The sequence below is a fragment of the Bufo gargarizans genome, chromosome 2 (genome assembly GCF_014858855.1).
Source record: "Bufo gargarizans isolate SCDJY-AF-19 chromosome 2, ASM1485885v1, whole genome shotgun sequence".
Lineage (NCBI taxonomy): Eukaryota > Metazoa > Chordata > Amphibia > Anura > Bufonidae > Bufo > Bufo gargarizans.
This window is the reverse complement of record NC_058081.1, coordinates 406,331,258-406,338,478: the sequence shown is the minus strand read 5'-3', so window position 1 is coordinate 406,338,478 and position 7,221 is coordinate 406,331,258. Positions and strand designations below refer to the sequence as shown.

The 7,221-nt window shown below is 46.1% G+C and overlaps 1 pseudogene; it reads right to left on the bottom strand.

Moving 5' to 3' along the window:
* Positions 1-4,186: 4,186 nt before the first annotated feature.
* Positions 4,187-5,401, bottom strand: LOC122926408 (annotated as a pseudogene).
* Positions 5,402-7,221: the final 1,820 nt, after the last annotated feature.

The following is a 7,221-nucleotide window of genomic DNA, read 5'->3' as shown; positions in this document are numbered from 1 at the left end:
TACTTCTACATTATTGTTGACAAGATTTGCACTAGTGCTGCTTCTCGGTTTGAAGGTTTAAAAGGCTATGTTAACAATTTTGGTTTCTTATATGACATCTCATATCTTTATGCATGAAATCTGATGCCTTTTACGGACCAAATTCCTTTTAGGAGGGCATTTTTAGACATTTGGATCCCAGACTTCTTCTCACGCTTTCGGGCCCCTAAAATGCCAGGGCAGTATAAATACCGCGCATGTGACCCTATTTTGGAAAGAAGACACCCAAGGTATTCAATGAGGGGCATGGCGAGTTCATAGAAATTTATTTTTTTTGGCACAAGTTAGCGGAAATTGATTTTTTTTCTCACAAAGTCTCCCTTTCCGCTAACTTGGGACAAAAATTTCAATCTTTCATGGACTCAATATGCCCCTCACGGAATACCTTGGGGTGTCTTATTTCCGAAATGGGGTCACATGTGGGGTATTTATACTGCCATGGCATTTTAGGGGCCCTAAAGCGTGAGAAGAAGTCTGGGATCCAAATGTCTAAAAATGCCCTCCTAAAATGAATTTGGGCCACTTTGCGCATCTAGGCTGCAAAAAAGTGGTATCGCCGTACTCAGGAGAAGTTGGGGAATGTGTTTGAGGGTGTCATTTTACATATACCCATGCTGGGTGAGATAAATATCTTGGTCAAATGCCAACTTTATATAAAAAAATGGGAAAAGTTGGATTCCATGAGGGGTATGGTGAGTTCATGTAAAGATTTTATTTTTTGACACAAGTTAGTGGAATATGAGACTTTGTAAGAAAAAATAAAATAAAAAATAAAAATAAATTTCCGCTAACTTGGGCCAAAAAAAATGTCTGAATGGAGCCTTACAGGGGGGTGATCAATGACAGGGGGGTGATCATTGGCAAGGAGGTGATCAATGACAGGAAGGTGATCAGGGAGTCTATATGGGTGATCACCCCCCTGTCATTGATCACCCCCCTGTAAGGCTCCATTCAGACGTCCGTATGTGTTTTGCTGATCCGATCCATGTATCCGTGGATCCGTAAAAATCATACGGACATCTGAATGGAGCCTTACAGGGGGGTGATCAATGACAGGGGGTTGATCAGGGAGTCTATATGGGTGATCACCCCCCTGTCATTGATCACCCCCCTGTAAGGCTCCATTCAGACGTCCGTATGTGTTTTGCGGATCCGATCCATGTATCCGTGGTTCCGTAAAAATCATACGGACGTCTAAATGGAGCCTTACAGGGGGGTGATCAATGACAGGGGGGTGATCAGGAAGTCTATATGGGGTGATCAGGGGTTCATAAGGGGTTAATACTTGACAGGGGGGGTTTAGTGTAGTGTAGTGGTGTTTGGTGCTACTTTACATAGCTACCTGTGTCCTCTGGTGGTCGATCCAAACAAAAGGGACCACCAGAGGACCAGGTAGCAGGTATATTAGACACTGTTATCAAAACAGCGTCTAATATATATCTGTAAAGAATAAATCAAGGCAACTGGACGTACTGTAGATTTCTTGAAAACGTTTCACTCGTTCTTCCAACGAGCTTTCTCAATTCTGAGTGATTGTACAAAAATTCTGGGAATAAATATGTAACTGAATCCACATCTGGTAATTATACCCAGCATTGGGTCAAAGGTGTTGATTCCACGCGCGCCTGTGTGCGCGCGTTCACAGGAAACCTCACGTCTCGCGAGATGACGCGTATATGCATGACTGTGTGCAGTGCTGCTGCCTCCGGAACGCGATCCTGCGTTAGGCGGTCCGGAGGCGGTTAAGTTTGTCACTCTGCTGGAAAATTTGAAACTCAGCGTTTTTTGATTCTTGGTATTTAAAATTATTTATATTCTTTCTTGCTAAAGGAAATTGTGGTAGTTTAATTGTTATCGCCTATCCACAAGATAGGATATAAGTGTATGCTTGCAAGGGGTCTGACCGCTGGGACCCCTGTGATCTCCTGCCTGGTGCCATGTATCTCTTTGGGAGAGTCGGAGAAACCCGAACGCTGTATCTCTGTCTCTCCCATAGAGATGAATGGAGGGGGCGGGCCACTCTGAAGCCTAGCAGAGACGGCATTCTTGGCGCTGGGAAGCAGATTGGGGCACCCCCCCCCCCCCCCCTGTAGATAGAGAAATAGGAAGTGGGGGAGAAACTGAGTTATTTATTTAAGGTATTTTAAAAAATGTATACTTTGTACCTGTTCTGTTCCATGCAGGCAGTATGCCATTTTTCTATGTTTTACTGTTTTTCATGTTCATTCAAAGAAAGGTGATTTATTCTTAAAATTGGTTACATAGTAATTGCCATATTAAACATGTTAAATGCACACATGTTGTAAGAGTATTTATTTTCCCTTTAAAACAATGCTGACAAATGCATTGCACGTGTAATAGACAGACTAAGGATACTATACCAAATGTTTTTGTTTGTAGTTGATCTTTATTATCGCTTACATATCTTGTGTTCGTGGGGCCTCATGTTCGAGTTTCGCCAAGTCCAAGTCTGGAGCCGCCTCTGGTCTCGGGGACATCTGTGCTGAGGAGGGGAAAGATAGTGCAGGGAGAGAAATTTGCTGTTTTTACTGCCAAAAGATTTTTAAAGACCCCCAAGTCATTTTAAGGACTACTGTATTTTTCTTTAATACCTATTAGTGACATAAACTGTACATCATCCGCAGACTGTCTTTTTGTGTAAATTCAAATAATCAACGCCACATTTATTGTCTATAGTGTGCGTTTAATACACATCCATGACATATACAGAACTCTATCCGAAAACTGTTTCTTTAGCGTAAATTTAAATAACCTGGGCCGAATATAGTGTCCATAGTGTGTGGCTTTCTGTAACATATACAGTACACCATACAAAAAATGTTTCTTTAGGGCAAATTTAACTAATCTGGGCCTAATATATTGTTGATAATCTGTGGTGTTCTGTAACCAATACTGTAATACATCAGAAAACAGTGTCTGTATTGCATATTCCAATAATCTGTGCCTAATAGTGTCCATAATCTGTGGTGTTCTGTGACCAATACTGTACTTCATCAGAAAACAGTGTCTGTATTGCAGATTTCAATAATCTGGGCCTAATATAGTGTCCATATTCTGTGGTGTGCTGTAACCAATACTGTACTTCATCAGAAAACAGTGTCTGTATTGCAGATTTCAATAATCTGGGCCTAATATAGTGTTCATATTTTGTGGTGTTCTGTAACCAATACTGTACTACATCAGAAAACAGTGTCTGTATTGCAGATTCCAATAATCTGGGATTTATGTAGTGTCTATAATCAGTGGTGTTCTGTAACCAATACTGTACTACATCAGAAAACAGTGTCTGTATTGCAGATTCTGTACTACATCAGAAAACAGTGACATATACTGTCCTGCATCCGAAAATGGTGTCTTTAGCAGACTGTAAAACAATCTGCACCACATCTAGTGACAAAACGATTAATATGAAGAAGGTGAGCACTATGGGACAGGGAAGTGGGCATGTTGCTGATGGTGCACGCAGAGGCTGTGGCCCTGGGCGTAATGAAACTGTGCCTGCTGCCAGTGCACCAGAAGAAAGAAAAAAAAAAATCTACCGTACCAAGCTTTATGTCCAACTTAGCTGGGTGGCGCAGGACAACACTGTCCAAGTCGGACCAGTGCGAACAGTTGGTCGGTTGGATTGCTGAAGATAATGCTTCCAGTCGGTTAAGCACCACCCACTTTTCCACCAAGTCCAGTCTCTGTAGCCAAGAGTCTGGTCAACCGAATCCTCACTCTGATCATACTTACTCCCACCATGGAGAGGCTTGCCAAACGAGCGATCCCACACTTGGATATTTTGAGGAGCTCTATCCAGCGCCAGTATTACATTTGACCCTCAAGCCCAGCACGTTTGAAGAAGGACCTGAGATATTGTGCCCTGATTTTCAACCTCTTGAGCCTTCACAGTCTCAAGAAGTTGACGGTGGTGAACAGCAATCATTTGTTCACGAGGTGGATGAAGATGATGCCGTGGTTAGGTCAAGTCAGGAGAATGAGCAGAGTGAAGAAGAGGAGTTGGTGTTGAAAATTAAAAATATTTAATAGGGCCCCCACCTACCAAGTCCTATTTATAATAATGGTGGCCCTTGGGCCCCCTCAGGCACCAGGAAGACAACAATGTCTGTGGCTTAAACTCCTTTCCTCTCTTTGTGACTTAATATATTTGAACCCTCCATATACGTCTGGACATGTCATGGTGTATCTTATCTCCAGCAGGCTGGTCTCAGATTCATGCCGAGGTCAGGGATGAAGGTCTTCAGTTGTGTTATCAAAGTTCTTGGTATTTTTTTCTAGTTTTTCCAGTTCACGTTCCCAACCCAGTAGATGCACAAGGCGCTTCACCCCACTGGTGACATCTCCTAGCTCCATCACATTGAGCCCATCTGATTTGTCCAGAAAAGGTCCCACAGGGTCACGATTGATAAGGACTCGTGGTGTAGAGCTACGAACTGCGTACACCAGACTGGCAAATGGTTCCACCTCAAGTGAGGTGCCCATGACAAACAGGAGATCCGCCCTGGGAAAATCAGTCAGGTGGAGAAAGAAACGGGCAGGTAGCTGCTCTCCAAAAAATACGATGTCGGGTTTGATAAGACCGCCACAAGCTGAACAGTGAGGAACTTGAGACTTTGTTACAGCGTCACAGAAGGGTTCTCCAGGGTACTCTTTAAGGCACATGGTACACGTGGATGAGGCAAATGTGCCATGGGCTTCTACCAACTTCTCAGCAGGAATGCCGGCAGCTCTCTCCAGTCCATCAATGTTCTACGTGTAGAGACGTAGCAATATTCCTTTGTCATGGAGAAGGCGTAGAAAGTAATGCGCTGAATTTGGAGGATGACGCCCTGGGAGCAGCTCTTGGGAAAGGCATAAAAAGGGACTGGGTTCATGCAAAAAGTAGCTTAGATCAAATATAGCTTCAGGGTATGGGAGGGAATAATCCTGCAATTTACTGTACAGTCCACTAGTAGGAGACCTGAAATCTGGAATCCCACTGTGCGTACTGATACCAGCGCCAGCCATGACTAATATATGGCGGTAAAAGCCCTCCTTTATTTTTTCGGCCACATTAGTGATGGACAGAGAGCTGCTCTTTGTGCTGTGAGCTCGCACCCAGCTTGCGTGTGATTGAAGTCTAGATTTGCATCCATTGAGCAGCGATGTTCTGTGCCCACTAGTATGTGACGGCAGCTGGAATGGGCTGTCATGGATCCTTCGCACTCTCTGTAGTTGTGATGATGCCACCAGAACCATCTTCTTAATGGACGATTGGTAGGAAACACACATCAGAGCCATGTTATCTCACCCCGAGACTGTGCACTGTACCCTAAACTGCGTATATTACTGCAAAATAGAGCCCTATAGCTGCTTGCTGTGAATATACGTACATATAACGGTGCCTAGCAGGTGACAGGCATCAGCCACTGCGGAGGACACCTATGCATGGAGTTGGTACATGTTCTGTGCTCTGCATGCTTCCTATGCTGGGTTGTGGTGTGTCAGCCGCCCGGGTCCTCCTCCTTGTGTAAGAAGAGGAGTTGGTGTTGGACGATGAGGTCATTGACCTCACATGGGAAGGTGAAAAGCCAAGCGAGGACAGCAGTACAGAGGGGGAGGGACAGGGGCGTAGCTAAAAGCTCATGGCCCTGGTGCAAGAGTTCAGCTTGGGCCCCCGTCCCTCAGTGCTTGTTGGCAGGGGGCAGGGGAGCACATATCCTCTCTGCTACCTGAGGCAAACAATGAAAGGCCACCCCCTCATGCCAAATTCTTAACCTAACTCCTTTCCTCCAGCCGGAGGTGTAGATTGACCAGTATGCACTTTCTATAATTCCAGTGTCTTATGCTGCACAAGGGTCTTTGGGCCCCCTCAGGCTCCAAGGCCTGGTAGTGACTGCTACCTCTGCATCCCCTATAGCTACACCCCTGGGGAGGGATCTGCAGCATTGCAACAGGCTGGAAGAGGCATTGGGGTTGCAAAAGGTAGAATCTGGTCCACACCAAACAGGCCCACAATCATTACACTGAGCACAACCATGTGTAAATCTACCTTGCCAGGGGGTAGGTGTTCAACAGTATGGCAGTTTTTTCAGGAAAGTGCAGACAAAAAGAGTGGTAGTTTGCATCCTGTGCTGTACCAAAATGAGCCGGGGCGTGAACACTAGCAACCTCACCACCACCAGCATGATCCACCACATGGCATCCAAGCACCCTAATAAGTGGACCGCATGCCTGGGTCCACAATCTGCCTCCTCTTCCCCTATGTTACGCACTGTTGGCCAATCCCCTATCGAAGGCGCAGGCCCGGATGCCCCTCGCCCTGCACCTGGATCTTTGCATGAACCATCAGCAACAACATTCACTTCTCTGTCCCAGCGCAATCTCCAAATGTCCATAACACAGTCATTTGAACACAAGTACAAATACCAACACGCCTATAGCACTAAATGCACAACTTTCAAAATTACTGGCCCTTAAAATGTCATTTAGGGTTGTGGACACTGAGGCCTTCTGCAGCCTGATGTTGGCAGCCATCCCTCTGTACGCAGTTCCCAGCCGCCACTATTTTTCACGGTGTTCCGTGCCTGCCTTACACCAGCATGTGTCCCAGAACATCACCCGTGCCCTGACCAATGCAGTTACTGGGAAGGTTCACTTACCCATGGACAAGTGCTAGTGGCCAGGGACGCTACATTTCCCTGACCACACACTGGGCGAATGTTGTGGAGGCCAGGAGTGAGTCATACCCTGGGATGGCACAGGTGCTACCCACGCTCAGGATTGCGGGCCCTATGTCCATCAGGGTCTCTGCCAGCAGCTATGTTACTGGCTCCAACCACCACTTCTCCTCCTCCTCCACTTCCACCTCCAGCAGCAGTCAGCCATCTTTCGCTAACTGGAAGCAGTGTAGCACTGCTGTGGGTAAGCGTCAACAGGCCGTGCTGAAGCTGATCTGCTTAGGGGACAAACAGCACACTGCTGCAGAGCTGTGGCAGGGTATAAGGGACCAGACCAAACTGTGGCTCTCGCCACTCAACCTACAGCCAGGCATGGTTGTGTCTGACAATGGCCATAACTTGGTGGCAGCTCGGCAATCTGACACACATCCCATGCCTAGCCCACGTCTTAAACTTAGTGGTTCAGCGGTTTGTCAAAACCTAACCCAATTTGCCAGAG